Source organism: Eleutherodactylus coqui, chromosome 11 (genome assembly GCF_035609145.1).
Source record: "Eleutherodactylus coqui strain aEleCoq1 chromosome 11, aEleCoq1.hap1, whole genome shotgun sequence".
Taxonomy (NCBI): Eukaryota; Metazoa; Chordata; class Amphibia; order Anura; family Eleutherodactylidae; genus Eleutherodactylus; species Eleutherodactylus coqui.
The window spans coordinates 31,239,743-31,256,292 of record NC_089847.1 but is presented as its reverse complement, the minus strand read 5'-3'; positions in this window follow the sequence as shown (position 1 = coordinate 31,256,292).

Here is a 16,550-nt window from a genome sequence, read left to right as displayed (position 1 = left end):
TCAGATTTGAACCTAGTAGTTTGAGTACCGCAAGGCAAAAAGGCTAACCACTGAGCCACAATGGGGAGGAGAGGGGAGGGGAGGGGAGGGGAGAGGAGGAGTCACAGTGGCTCAGTGGTTTGCACTGATGCCTTGCAGCACTGGGGTCCTAGGCTCAAATCCAACTAAAAACAACATCAGCATGGAGATTGTATATGCTTCTTGTGCTTGTGTGGACTTACTGTCACACTCCAAAAACACTCCATACTGGACCAATAAGTGAATATAGATTGTGAACCCCAAAGTGATGTAAAGCCCTGTGTTATATGTAATGTGCTATATAAATACAGGTGGCTATTATTACAAAGATATCCTCACAGACACAGGGGGAACTTACAAACTCCATGCATAGGTTCCTCTTGGTCAAATTTGAACCTAGGCAATGGTGCTAGCCCCATGCCCCTCCTCCTGTTCCCCTAGAGAGAAGCATGTTGGCTCTATGGTTAGCATTGTTACCTTACAGTGATGGGGGTTCTAGATTCAAATGTGAGCAAGGACAACATTTGCATGGAGTTTGTATGTTCTCCCTATTTCATGTGTGGGCTTATTTCTCTCAATACTAATCACATTTATTTATATAGTGCATACTTTTATTGAGAGAAGAAGGAGAAGGAAAAGAAGAAGAAATTTTATACTTCTAAGGACTTCTTCACATTGGCATATGCGCAACTACGCTCAACACGAATCTTTTTTTTTACCTTTCACTACTCCTCGCGAGTTTGAAAAAAAAGCAGGAAGATAGGTCCTGCCCTATCTTTCTCACACATAGTACTAACTTCGTGCAGGGCCTAGCTTTTCTTGGGCATAGTATTAATGCCCGAGAATCTTGGTAGTTGAAACAAAACCATTGAAATCAATGGTTTCGGTTCGTCCTGTTATGCGACCGTGATTGATGTGACCACATGATGGGGCAAACGTACGTCCATCTGTTTAAGCCATTAGAAAGTGTTATACATAGAGATGAGCGAGTATACTCGCTAAAGGCAATTGCTCGAGCGAGCATTGCCCTTAGCGAGTATCTGCCCGCTCGAGACTGAAGGTTTGGGTGCCGACGCGGGGGAGCGTTGAGTAGCGGCAGTCAGGAGGAAGGAGCGGGGGGGAGAGAGGAAGAGAGAGATCTCCCCTCCGTTCCGCCCCGCTCTCCCCGTAGCTCCCTGCCCGCTGCCGGCACCCGAACCTTTGGTCTCGAGCCGGCAGGTACTCGCTAAAGGCAATGCTCGCTCGAGCAATTGCCTTTAGCGAGTATACTCGCTCATCTCTAGTTATACACCACTCTTAAAAGTAGTGGCGAAATTCTAGTTTGGTTTGAACTAATTTGCACCAAACCCAACTTTTGTTGAAATTCGTCGAAACAGCCGAATAAAGTTTTCAAAAGTCTGTTCATCACCAGTCCTATGTTCTTTTTCGGAGCCTGCAGTATGGGTCTGGCACAAAATACTAGACAACATAGCGTTCTTTTGCCCTTGGAAATCAATGACGTAAACCCAACAGACCCAATCAAAGTCAGTTGGGTCTGTTGGTCACCATTTGCTTCGGTCGTAGCCTGGCATTTCGTGTTCCCATGATGGACCAGGACAACAGAATGTCTAAATGCAAGAGTGAATGAAGCCTTAGAAGACCCCAGCATTATAAATAGTACACGGAGCTATCCTTAGAATATAATACCGTCCATAGAGTATGACAGAAAACTTACCAATACGTTGCTTTGATCCTTGGAAAGTAAACAACCATTTAACCTTCTATTTCTGTTGATACAGGTCATCAATAGCCCACGGGGTACCTGTAATCCTCACACAATCAAGGTAATGGAAGTGACAGAATGGAACATTTTCTAGCACTACTGTGGATGACATTTAACAGCCACACAACAAGCAAACATTTATTCTGCAAACCAAGGCTTTCTTAGTCAGACGGTGGGCATGTATTGAGATGCTGTACAAACATTTCTTACTCATTCAATCTGTTTCCTAAGAAATATGTATTTATGTTTCTCTTTATGTAGTCGAGCCAGGCGCGCTGTCTGTTTATCCGGGTGAGCTGCGGAATGGCATCGTAAAAAAAAAAAAAGCGAATTCCAGTTTGGAGCGCAGACAGCGGGTATGATAATCGCACCTAATGGGAACGCTGCGAAAAGAGGTTACAAGTCAACGTAAAACAGCTGTCATAATGTGGAAAACAAAACAGATCGCTAGTCCAGAAATGGCAATGAATTCCGATTCTAGGTTGTCATCGGGTGATCCACAAGCGGACAGCGGACAATAAATTAAGGTTTTCTTATTATGTCTATGTGTTTAATCTAAATGGATCAAAAGTCAGTGTGGAGTAATTGCCTACTATGTCTTTATACGACTGTAGCAGGTTTTGTTCGTTCCAAGTCCTCTGTTTCCATTTAACGCAGTTAGGGCAGATTCACGCTGGATTTTTATGGCACGTGTTTTTTTTAATACACAGAGAGTAGAACCCATTGATGTTAATGGGTACGTTCACATTTCTATATTTTGCGCACGTGAAAGAAACACAGTGTGCTCTACTTTTGCGTACCAAACGTGCCCATAGAGTTTGGTGCACAAGGGGCTGCACAATTCCGTAGGAAAAAGAACACATCTGGTACTCATTAAGCTACATGGCCATTTAAATTAGGGTGTGCTTGTGTCACACGTGCAAAAACGCCTTGCACACAGAAAAAGTACACTAAAATATGCTGATACGCACACAAAAAAGATTTGCACATTGTGCAAATATGTTGTGCTGGGGCGTGCAAAATTGTGCATGCACTCATACTGTAAAATGCTAAAATTCTGGCTGCATGTAGTATCTATTAGAGATGAGCGAGTATACTCGCTAAAGGCAATTGCTCGAGCGAGCATTGCCTTCAGCGAGTATCTCCCCTCTTGAGACGGAAGGTTCGGGTGCCGGCAGCGGGCAGTGAGCTGCGGGGGAGAGCGGGGCGGAACGGAGGGGAGATCTCTATCTCCCTCTCTCTCCCCCCCCGTTCCCTACTGCTGACTGCCGCTACTCGCCACTCCCCTGCACCGGCACCCGAACCTTCCATCTCAAGCGGGCAGGTACTTGCTAAAGGCAATGCTCGCTCGAGCAATTGCCTTTAGCGAGTATACTCGCTCATCTCTAGTATCTATCTATCTCATATCTATGTCATATCTATGTATCTATCTATCTATGTATCTATCTATCTATGTATCTATCTCATATCTATCTATCTATCTTTCTCATATCCATCTATCTATCTTTCTCATATCCATCTATCTATCTATCTATCTATCTATCTATCTATCTATCTATCTCATATCTATCCATCTATCTATCTCATATCTATCTATCTATCTATCTATCTATCTCATATCTATCTATCTATCTATCTATCTATCTATCTATCTATCTCATATCTATCTATCTATCTATCTATCTATCTATCTATCTATCTATCTCATATCTATCTATCTATCTCATATCTATCTATCTATCTATCTATCTATCTATCTATCTATCTATCTATCTCATATCTATCTATCTATCTATCTATCTATCTCATATCTATCCATCTATCTATCTCATATCTATTTATCTCTCTATCTAACTCATATCTATCTATCTCATATCTATCTATCTATCTATCTATCTATCTATCTATCCATCTATCTATCTATCTCTCTATCTAACTCATATCTATCTATCTCATATCTATCTATCTATCTATCTATCTATCTATCTATCTATCTCATATCTATCTATCTATCTATCTATCTATCTATCTATCTCATATCTATCTCATATCTATATCTATCTTTCTCTCTATCTATCATCTATCTTTTTATCTATGACATATCTATGTATCTATCTATTTATCTATCTATCTATCTATCTATCTATCTATCTATCTATCTCATATCTATCTATCAGTTTTAGTTTCTAAACAGAGTCTGGACATATCTATCTATCTGTCTATCTATCTATCTATCTATCTATCTATCTATCTATCTATCTACCTATCTATATATCCATCCATCTGTTTTAAAATATTCTATCCATTTTTCCATCTGTTCCTGTAATTGATATCAGCAGAGAGGAAATACCACCTACAAAAACAACATTAATTGGACACCACAAATCACCATAATAGAAGATCAATCATTTATTGTAATATAGTTAAAAGCAAAAACTGATACATACATAAAAACACACAATTAAAAAAAAAACTACTCAAGATGTGTGCTCATCACCTTACACAACATAAATATATATACACCACACCCGATGCGCATTTCACTAGAGTTTTATCTTGGGTACCAAGCCAGGCTTAGCAACAGTCCTTTTTATATTGTAGTAAGCTAATTACTAATATTGAACACAAAGCTCTAGTATCTGATGGTCTGAGGATCCAACCGTTGGGACACTTGCTGACTACTGGTGATCATGCATGACTTCTTCCACTCAATTCAACCTCACGGGACTATCAAAGATAGCTGAGTACAGCACACAGCTATCAACAGTGAGATGTCCCTTGGAGCGGCAGCGGACATGCATCATCACCTCTCTATTTAATAGCGGACATGAGTCCCCTGTATTTGTGATTGGCAGAGGTCCCAGTGATTGGTCCCAGCTGATCAGAAGCTGTAGTTATATAAGTATTGTTCATTGGAAATCCCTTTTAAGATGTTTGACATAGGAGTAGTAAAGAAATGACCACTATCTTCTCTCTGGTCACCTGTCTGCATAAAGAGATGAGCAGTGGCGTAACTATAGTGGGTGCAGGGGATGCGGTTGCACCCGGGCCCAGGAGCCTTAGGGGGCCCATAAGGCCTCTCTTCTCCATATAGGGAGCCCAGTACTACGAATAAAGCATTATAGTTGGGGGCCCTGTTACAGCTTTTACTTTGGTTCCCAGAAGCTTCAAGTTATGTCTCTGTGCAGCATGGTTTAGGTATGGGTACAGGTACAGATACAGATAGAGGGGGGCCCCAGCTCACCTTTTGCATCAGGGCCCCTGAGCCTTTACTTACGCCCCTGGAGATGAGCAATTGAGATCCACCAAGGAGAGATTATATGTTGTATATTGCATATATATCATGGCATTCCCAAATGTCTTCTCTGTATTAGTAGCGGAAAAGTCCACATAACATGGAGTGAATGTCCTTAAATTCAGTCCAGGTCAATTACCTTCCTTTATATTCCTTAAGATCTGTACTTCACACGTCATAATCAAAGACAGTAAAGCCAGTCCTGCACTTTAGATAGCTGTAAAGGGCTATTACTTGAGTGTCCGTGTGTTTTTCAACGAAGAGAAAGGAATTAGATGCTTTTAGAACTCCCTGAAAGTAGCCTATTTTCTCGGAAATCCAATATGCCGAACCGTTTTCCCCCTACCGCCAACGGTTGTGACACATGCCATCATCGTTAACTTTGACCAACTTTTATCTAATGTCCATGGCCGGTTTAAGACAATATCCTTCAACCCAAATAACTTGCTCCTGGAAGACGTCCATAATCTTGCCTTTTACCATGCAGCTGAGATAAATTCTGCACGTTTCACTCTGAGAATGAAGGATGGATAATTTTCTCTGGCTGATCTAGAAATGTGAGCAGTCTATTTGTGTTCTATTTAGTGGCATATATTGAAGATGTATTTCTGCCTGATCCTTATTATATTCTGCTTGACTAAAAGTGACTTGCTGTAAGTAAGAATAAAACAGGGATGATTGCCTCCATGCTTTCACATATCTTCAACTGGCATAATACTGCACAAAATTCATATGGGATTAGACACAGACCACCTACTGCTCTACTTGAATTGGTTAAGGATGAATCCATTTTCCTGCTGACATGCCTTATAACTGTGGTTGGATGATCATTTCAACCTCGATTTTACTCTAAAAAAATGGGAAGTAAATATTCATCCTCAGATTTCATCAAATGTGAAAATAAAGTGCAAAAAATGTCATTATTACTATTACTATACCATTATAAGTATATATATATATAGCAAAAAAATCTCTTTAATTAAAGGTTGCATTAAAGGGATCATCTTGAAAGATAAAATATAAGAAAATATAAAATGAAATCAGGACAGTGCCGTATAAAAACTTTTAAGAAATCTTACTCACCTCACCCGATTCCCCATAGCTCTTGTCTTCCCGATGCCCCCGCTTTACCCTTTCGTCTTTCAGCCATCCTGGATTTGACAGGACAGTCCCAGATTTTGGGGTCCCGACAATGGGAATGGAGTTAAAAAAGTTCCTCCTTATTCTTTTCACTTCCAACATGCTTGTTGATTGATGTCCACTTACATCGGGCTGAGAATCTGAGAACCTATAAAGTAATATATGGTACTAGGGTGTAAGGGTGAGTAATGCTAAAAGCAGCTAAGACATTGCAGTAACCTGCAATGCCGTTGTTAAGGAGGATTATGAGATTATATTTTTTTTAAAATGCCTTTTTTTAAATAAACAGCGCCACTCTTGCCCTGAGGTTGTGTCTGGTAGTGCAGCTCAAGTTCCATTATTTTAATACGTTTAGCCGCAATGCTAACACAACCCTTGGACAAGGGTGGCACTGTTTCTGGAAATAAAGCAGATTTTTGTTCTAATCTAAGGTAACCCCTTTAATTTTATGTAACCTCCGAGTTAGAAATAATTGCACTTATTTATTGATCTCCAAGACATTGTAGAAATCCTTGACTACAGCAGTCTAGGGAAGGCGTACTGAATATTAATGCTGTGGTTATACCAGCACCAGGTAATTATAACCCTAAAGAACAGCACAACATGGACTACTTGGATGACTTACTTCAAGATAAACAATTCTTGTTCACGAGCAGCAAAATGTTCTTGGTAAAGAGATAATGATACATAATGTATAGGTTCAGCCATGTATTTGTCAAATTGTGCAGTCTCTGTTCTATCTGGGTCACTGCATGATCAATTTATCCACATGGATCTCTCTTGGGTTTTTGCAATGTTTTTTTCCCAGTAGAGATGACATCTATAGGGCTGAACCTTTTGTAGCTCACTGAATTCAAGACCTTGACTGAAGTCTCAGTAAACAGAGAAAAACAAGTTAGTATGTTTAATACTTCAAGATTATTGCCTGTGTAATGGACGTCTCATTTATGCTGAAGGTAATGTGAATGCAGCAATATAGTGTTACTATTACAAATTGTTACAAATTTGCCACTTAGAGATACCATATATTTCTTTCTTGTGTGTAGCAATGCAAATTCCTGTATGTGCCAACATTTACGCCAATTTTTTGTGCATCGGAACTTAATATACTTACTGAACATTTGCAGAACTGAATGTACTTACTGAACCTTTGCTGCTTGGCTGATGCTCTAACATGAATAGAACAATTTTTGATGCATAGTGAGGAGATAAGACTCCTGACTGGGAAGCATGGAAATTGCTGGTTGTGAGGACAGAGGAACAGGATCGCTACAGCCTGTAGGGTAGGAGATCCGGCTAGCACTGGCAAGAGGAGTAAGAGAAGAGTGTAGAGGGGTGCTCCAGACACCCCACTCTGGGGTTGGTAGAAGCTGTGACCCCTGCACAGGCTGGTCTCAGCTAAGAACTGAGGCGTGCACACTGATAGGTATGGGCAATAGTCATTCAGATATTTTGTAAGCGGAAGTAAAAGATGTCATTAGAGATTGAAAAGTGTTAACTAGAGTTGAGCAAACATACTCTGCCGAGCTTGATGCTCGTTCGAGTATTAGCGTACTCAATGGTGCTTGTTACTCGAATGAGCATCAAGCCGTGTTCGATCCCGCCCCAGTTTTTGGCTCCTGCCCGCTGTGACGTGTCTGTTTTGGCCCCTCCCCGCCGCGACGCAGCGCGCGTCATTGGCAATTTTTTTGTCTGGCAGGCAGGCGAGAGAGAGACAAAGGAACCTTGAAAAAAAAAAAAAATAGGCTCGGCACCAGGCGTCCCCAATACAAAAATGTTCGAGTCTCACATTGTAGTCAATGGGGTTCATTACTCGAGTAGAGCTCTCGAATTTTATGAAAAGCTCGACTCGAATAATGCGGACCCGAGCATTTGAGTGCTCGCTCATCTCTAGTGTTAACCCCCAAAAGGAAGCTGTGTATTATATTCCGTAATCTGTACTAATGCTAACCGAGTGTTATTTATATTGTTCACAAATAACTACTGTTACGACAGATCGCTTACAAGGTATTACTATTCCTACATTTTAGTTAGCAGTAGATAGTGCCTAGTTACTCAAAGGTAAAAGTTCAATTGCTCAATCACTACCCTTCTATTGTTCATTTTTATTTCTACATTCTTAAATAGATACTTTGGTTACTCCATCTGCTGTATCATATTCTAAACGATGAGATTCTGCTCCTGAGCCCGCTCCATACAATGAAGAGAGGCAGAGAAGGGGTGGAGCAAACCCAGTGAAGTTAAGGGTCTGGGATCCAGACAGATGTTCAGAGCTCAGAAACCTCAAAGGGAGCTGAACAAAAATTGAATATGTGTGGACCGAATTACCCTAAGGAGGTGCTGTCAACCAGATGTACAACCAATTATGGTCAAGCGGAGTGAGTGAAGGAAAACAAATTGCATTTAGGTGATGCTCTCCAATACATGTCATATGACAGTGGGATAATTTATCCAATTTATATCTTTTATTAAATCAATTTAAAACAAGCAGATATACATTTCGAGGTTAGCCTCAAAAGGAGTAGAACATCACTCTTGGGGATGGGGGTGTGGATCCAAAAGAACTGGTGGTATCAGAAGGCGTGAGATGCCAGGACTGGGGACAATGGAGGAAGTGGTAATTCTACCCAGCTTGACTGGTGAATGAGCTAACCCCAAAATGTGTATCTGTTGGTTTTAAATTGCCTTAATAAAAGAGAAGTTGGGTAATTTATCCCACTGTCTTATGACATTTACTGGAGATCAGAACCTAAATACCAAGTTTTTGCCTTCACTCGCTCCATACAATGACATCTGGTTAAATGCCTCCTCTTAATTATTCAAAATCTATAATAAATCTGATTTATAACGTAAACTCCCTTTTTTGGCCCAATTTGTGCTTTATTTTGGTACATTTTACTCTTTTAACTCTAGTTAATCTTCTTCTTTCTATATCCCCATTAAAACATTTATATCATAAGTGCCCCGGCGGTAATAATATTTTAGGGTTTGGCACATGGGGACAAGAGGAGGGTCCCTCCTCTAAAGTTTGCTTATGGGCCCTTAGCACTCTACTTCTGGTTCTAGTCTCTAGCAATATAATGCACATATTTTTTTCCTCTCGAAACCTCCCTTGAATATGTATAACGTAAGACGTTACTGTATGCTTACATAGGCTATTTGACAAAGTAAATAAACTAAAAGGCCAGTGGGAAGAGAATACATGATTCCCCAAAGGGATGAGCGCTCGCTGAAGCTGAAAATTACTCATTTCTACGAAAAAGACAAGTCCTTCCCAGCAGAGAATGAGGTGTCTCATATCGGCTGAACCTAAATGAAATACTGATATTGAATAGACAACTAAATTCAGCATATGATTTCACAACTTGTTTACCCCCCATGGTGACAGCAATGTACACAGGCCTCCTACTATAAGCCATTGCCATTTGTCACCTATTAATACACCGTTTCATGTTTATTATTATGGTAATGCAATCTTTAGACATATATAATTCTTTCCTTGAGCTAGACAACTACAAAGAATTCATAGAAGTGTGTGTATATATATATATATATATATATATATATATATTATTTTTTTATTTATTTTTTTGCGCCAGAGGTTTATTGCAGGCAGAATGCTTGATCTCGGGCTACCAAGTCATAATTGTTATCCATTATTTCCCGTCTACGTATTTACAAATGCTTTTTCCTAGAAATTCTTTATTTCCACTAGTCTCCTGCTACATTGCGGCACTATAAAATGATATAATATCTAGGAATAAATTATATATCTGCAATCGGAAAATTAAGCGAGGCAGAAGATCCATCTTCTAAATGGAAAAACACCAAATGTTTATTGCAATTTTTTATGATATTTTTTTTATGGCTTAACCACTTAAAAACAGGTAAATGAATGTATGAATAAAGGTATTTTTGCAGGTCATGTATGCTAGAGAGCTTACCAAAGAGGAGGCTTATCAGTTTTGGACTAGGGCTGTATATTAGGTGACAGATGCAGAATATGATGGATAAGCTTTGCATCCATTCAGTTGAACAAACAATGCTTTACTGAATCTACGATAAAGAGGCAATGACGTACAAGTGTCTTATTGGGATACAATGAGAACAGTGAACTAACACATGGACAGTTTATGACCAGATCCATACCCTGTCCTCAGTATTGTGCATGCAATATAGATTATTATAGGTCCCATGATCTGTTTATACCCAGGACTGCGACTGTAACAAGAGGGCATCCGCTACATCTAGAAGAAAACAGGTTTCATCGCCAACACAGAAAAGGGTTCTTTACTGTAAGAGCAGTGAGACTGTGGAACTCTCTGCCTGAGGATGTAGTGATGGCAAAATCCATAGAGGAGTTTAAAAGGGGACTTGATGTCTTTCTGGAGAGGAAGGATATTACAGGATATAAATCTTAGGTTAATTGTTAATCTGGGTATACAGGCAGGTAGGAACTATTAGGGGTTGATCCAGGGAACAGTCTGATTGCCATTAGGGAGTCGGGAAGGAATTTTCCCCCAAAAGGGCTAATTGGCTCCTGCCTCTTGGTTTTTTTTTTGCCTTCCTCTAGATCAACAACATAGGAGGAAAAACAGGCTGGACTAGATGGACATTGTCTTCATTCGGCCTTACATACTATGTTACTATGCTAAATGGCTTACCCCGGCTAGGGGCAATAGCACCACAGATGTTGGTTGAAAATAGGAGTCTTCTCTGAATTAACAAAAGGCCATTTACATTGGACAATTATTGTGCAAATTTTATTAAAACGAATGAAAATGCATGAGTATCGCTACATTCAAATGCCAAACCATCATGCAATATTGGTTTACTTTTCACTTGTCGCTCACTTTCAACCAGCATGAAAATCAAAAAGCACCTGATGACACCATTTAGCAGAGTAGTGTGGCAGATTCAAAAACCTGGCATGCCCTTACATCTCAGGCAGATATGCAAATTATTACAACTGTGGCGTGATTGGATGAGCGGTCTTGCCACCTGAAACCCTAAAAATGATGCCACTCTTGCCCTATAAAAAGCCTACCAGAGGCTTCTTGTGTTTAGTGGACCTCTTTTTCGGCTTGTGTAGAGCTTGTTGACCACTGGACGCCTCTATGACACAATAAAGGAGATTTTTCCAAAGTTAACAAAGTTTGAGAGGGAGGGGGGCATTATTGGAATGTGAAAAACTGGATGATCGTATTGACGAATTGCCGCCACCTGGACCGTTCTGATCAGACTGACAGGAGGTGTTGGAAGCAGTGGATGCATGAGGGCACCCTCAGCAAACAACTAGTAGAAAGGATCATCTGATCAATCGACGAGCAGCTGCAGCTGGTTAATTTTCTGTCATCCAGAGACAGGCGGCACAATATTTAAAGGCCATGTGTCGGTCGGAACCATTACCAGGTGATTGGCTGAAGGACATTTGGTCTCACTGCACCCATTATGAGTACTGCCTTTGACACTCACCTACCATCACCTCCGTTAGCAGTGGTGTCGTGAATGATGAAGCTGGACAGAGTGGAACTGGGTTATCTTCAGCGATGAATCCAGGTTTAGTTTGGGCACTGACGATGGCCATGTTCATGTTTAGAGATCTAGAGATGAGCATGTCAATCCTGCCTTTGCTGTGAAGGGGCACACTATCTCCGCTGTTGTGTGTTATGGTCTGGGGGGCCATCGCAAATGACACTTGGTCACCACTAATAGTGGTACGAGGGACAATGACAGCTCAGCAACATGTTCAGGACATTCTGCAGCCACATGTGTTCCTCTCATGGAGGCTTCCAATAGCTAAAGAACTGTGGGAGAGATAAGGCCCTGAGTGAGTGGACACAGCTATAGGAGTAGAGACACCAAGCCAAAACAGCACATATGGCATCACCGTTATGTCAGTTAAGTCCCCCTTGACACTAACCATAAACAAGACCAGAGGCTTTGTATACAGTCCACCCTTTAGGACATGCATGATCTTTTGACTATTACCTTTTACCATAGTGATGCTCCTTCCCATGGAGTGCACAAATGCATATAATGTACAGTAAAAAGTTTTGCTGTGCTACAGTTTATCTTTGTCCACTGCTGTCTTCATTATCCATGTCATCCACAAGATCTACATGCTCATGGCCAGCTTTGGAATCGGCAAACATTTAAGAAAACCTGTCACTGGATTCATGCTGCCTGAATTACGGGCAGCATTGACCCATGACAAATCTGCACAGTGCCAGCTACGGGTGGGTAGAGACCGATGCGACCGGTCTCTATGACTCGAGAGCTCCGTTCCCGAGTCAAACAGGCGATCTTCAAAGTATGTTTAATCTGAAATGCTGTGGTGTTTCAGAATAAGGCCGTGCAAATAAGGAAGATGGAACAATACCCGTGCAGCGCCATCTATTGGATGGCAACATTCCTGCAAATCAATGTCAGACTCTTTATAACAATGAATGAGAAAAGGAAACCAAGCCAGAAAACCATACACAGACAGCTGTTTCAGGGTTTTTGCCACTTATTAGTGTCGGGCCAGGCTCACACGAGTGGGTCAGATTCCGTGTGCATATATTCACAATGGAAGACCTGCGAATGATGACGGAAATGAATTGTGTATGGTCACGTATGCATGAGGTTTTCCACGTGGATGTACGCATATAGACAGTGTATCATCCGCGTGAAAAAAAGATCGCAACCAGGGAATGACATCAGAAAGTAGTCCAGCATCGTTCAGGTGACATTGTCTTGTGCTATTGTGGTGATAGTCTCTCTCTTCTTCTTCTCTCTCCTTCTCTCATCTGCACCCATACGCAATGTTTATTGCGGATTGAATGCATCCATAGAGATTAACAGAGCCGATACGCATGAAATCCGTGCTAAAACTGAGCATGCTGTGATTTTTCTTCCGCTTGCAGAATCCGCAATTACTACCTGCAAGTGTGGGTCAACTAGCAAAAGTCAATGCCAGCATATTAGCGCATATCGAATTGGCAATTGCAAAATCTGCAACTCAAATCCGCTCATGTGAGACCCCCCTAACACATCCACGGGGGAATGTGGTTCAGCCAGTATGAACCAAGTGATTGGTTCCCTTTAATTATGCAGCTACTATTGGTGCACAACAGTGATTGCCACTTGCTTGTATCTACACATGTACAAGAGCCCTGAGAGCCGCCTCTGGCTCATTATGCCCCAAGACCTTACATTTTATACTACAACATATTAGATATGGACCCTATAATCTATTTAGTAGATACTTGCAGCATTCTGAATGTTCACAACCCTTTTTTATTTGCTCTGTTCCTTTAACCTACATTACCTATTTAATTCCTATGCTGAATAAAAATTAAAAAGTCTAATTATCGGTGTTTATGCCTGGTAGCTTTCTTTTCTGCTTCCAACTATTCAGGTTGTGTTTGCTTACAACGCTTCTGAATGCAAAGTCAATTATGTTTTCAAATAGAGGACCATCTGCACTCCGGCATTAACTGCATTCTACCAGAGATTGATCACCTGTGTCCATGACTTTCATTCTGTTTACAAGATATTAATGTTATTCTTCTTTTTATAACAATGCTAACAAGTATCCCATTATCCACAGTTTATTTCTGTCGCCATATGAGGAATTCAAGAGCGTTCCTGGAATGTAGCCGAAGACTGTTTGTTGCGTAGAGAGCTACGGCTCGAAGCAAGGTCCTTACAATTTCACTGTTATGGCTTCACACCAGTTTTAAAACTTCTTCAGATGATCGTATGCACAATTGCGCACGCTTCAGGGCAATCAAAAATTCAATGCCGTAGATTTGCGCACATATCGGCACTTAGTGCTGTACTTTTTGCACACACAGGCCTGTACACATGCATATGCAAAACTCCCCCCCCCCTAAATTAACCCCTTAATGCCACAGGGTGTAACTGTACGTCTCGGCTGCGGAGTACTTAACGCAACTGAGTGTACATTTACGTCCTGTAAATAGCGCGAGATCAGAAGAGGGTGCGTCGGGACAATGACCTCCGCTGTTGACTTCTGTATGTAGATCACGGCATTAAAGGGTTCACAGAGGGAGCGTTATCGGACCACTGCGATTTAATTGCGGAGAGCCGACGGATTGCAATGGCAACAGAACGCCACAGACAAGCGTCCTGCATTGCCATTGCCTATGATCGCTTTTAGAAGCGATAAGGCATTGCAGGACTTCTGACCTGCAATGCTTTATCATAGCGATCATAGGTGTGATTGTACTAGTTCCCTACAGGGATATAAATAGTGTAAAAAAAAAGATAAAAATTGCGTGAAAAAATGTAAAAAAAAACCCTTCCTTGTGCTTTTTCCCCTTTTAGTATATATATTTTAAAAAATTTTCAATTAAAATCCCACATATTTGGTATTGTTGTATCTGTAACGACTCATACAACAAATTGAACACACTTTTTATTCTGCACGGCAAAAAGCGTAAAAAGAAAACCTAAAAAACTGATGCAAAATGCTTATTTTTTTCATTTTGCCTCCTAAAACCAGCAATAAAAGTGATCAATATAACCAGATGTACTCCAAAATGGCACCACTAAAAACCAAAGCTTGTCATGCAAAAAACAAGCCCTCACAGAGCTCCGTCCATGGAAAAATAAAAAAGTTATATATCTTTGAATGCAGTGATTTAGAAAAACAATTTCCAAAAAAAGAGTTTTTATTGCAGAAAAGTGTAAAAACCCCCCAAAAATAATTTTGGTATCGTTGCAATCATACTGACCCGCAGAAAAAATCTTTTGTATTATGTAGGCCACGTTCACACGAGTGTTGTTTTGCACGCATCCGTGCTGCGCAAAACGCAGCGCTGCACGGATGTGCAGAAAAACGCATGAACGAAGCTCCATGCCAACTGCTTTCAATTGGTCCGCCGTTGCTGCTGGCGGTCCCATTGAAAGCAATGGGCTGCCGGCAACCCTTGCAGTGATTTTCGGGGTAGGGCTTTAAATATTAGCCTTTCCCTGAAAATCATCCCTAGCATGTGTAAAAAAAATAAATACTTACCTCTACGCCACTGTTGGGGCTTGGATCATCTAGCCGCTTGGTCTCCCTGCACTGTTCTGAAGCTTTTTCAGCAGGCGGGGATTTTAAATCCCCACCAGCTGAAAGGGCTGTGTCTGATTAGCTGAACGCTCATTGAATGACAGCTGAGCGCTGCCTGTGATTGGTCACAGCGCTGATCTAATCACAGGCAGTGCTCAGCCATTCATAATTTAATCAGCGTAATTTTGTACACTGCGGGAATACGCCTGTGTGTTCTGATGCATTGGAATTCAATGCATTAGATGATAGCCTATATCAGCCAGCCAACATATTCCTGGTGGACCACACTACCAGACAAATCATTGGGCCAGCCTATCTAGCCTCTGATCTAGCCCATCCAGCCTGTCTTTGTCTTTCTGTGACCTGCTGCCTCCACCTCCTTGTGTGACTGCATCTGCAGCACTATTTCCTTTGCCATTCACCCCTTACCAGACCTGATGCAGGCCATAGGTCGTAAGCCATCCATGCTCCTGTGATAATTATGCAAAGGGGATGATGGAACAATACCTCTACAGCGCCACCTATTGGAAGGCATAGCATATTAGAGGAGCATGGATGGTCTTATATGTCTCATCGCACCTTCTAGGTGCTCTCCCTAGGGAGAAACCATACCCTTCCTGACCCACATTTATATGCCTCTCACTAGGCAAGCGAGAAACCTTCTGAGCAGTGATAAAGGGCAATCACCGTGAAACAGCTGTCTGTGGATGATTATTCTGGCTTTAGCTCACAATTCCCAGTAATTGTTACAATGCTTGTTTAAAAACTCTGACATTGACTTGCAGGAATGCTGCCTTCCAATAGATGGTGCTGCACAAGTATTGGTCCATCTTCCCATTTGTAAAATTCCGGTGTAGCATGAATGGCCTTCTACGTCTTCTGACACCTTCAATGTGTTCTCCCTAAGAAGAATATATACCCTTCCTGACCCAAACTGCAGATCGTCACAGAAAAAACAAGCTCTTAGACAGCCCCGTCCAAAGAAAAATTATAATGGTTCTGGGTCTTTAAATGCAGCAATACCAAAAAAGTATTTTCCCCAAAAAAGGCTTTTAGCATGCAAAAGTGAAACAACCTTAAAAAATGATCATTTTGGTATCACTATAATCATACCGACCCACAGAAAAAAGTCATATCTTTTACACCTAGATAAAAAAAAATGGCAAGATTGATGTGTTCTTTCACTCTGCCCCCCTAAAAAAATGAATAAAAGTTTTAAAATATATTATGTGTACCCCAAAATGAGGCCAATTAGTACTGTAGCTTGCCCT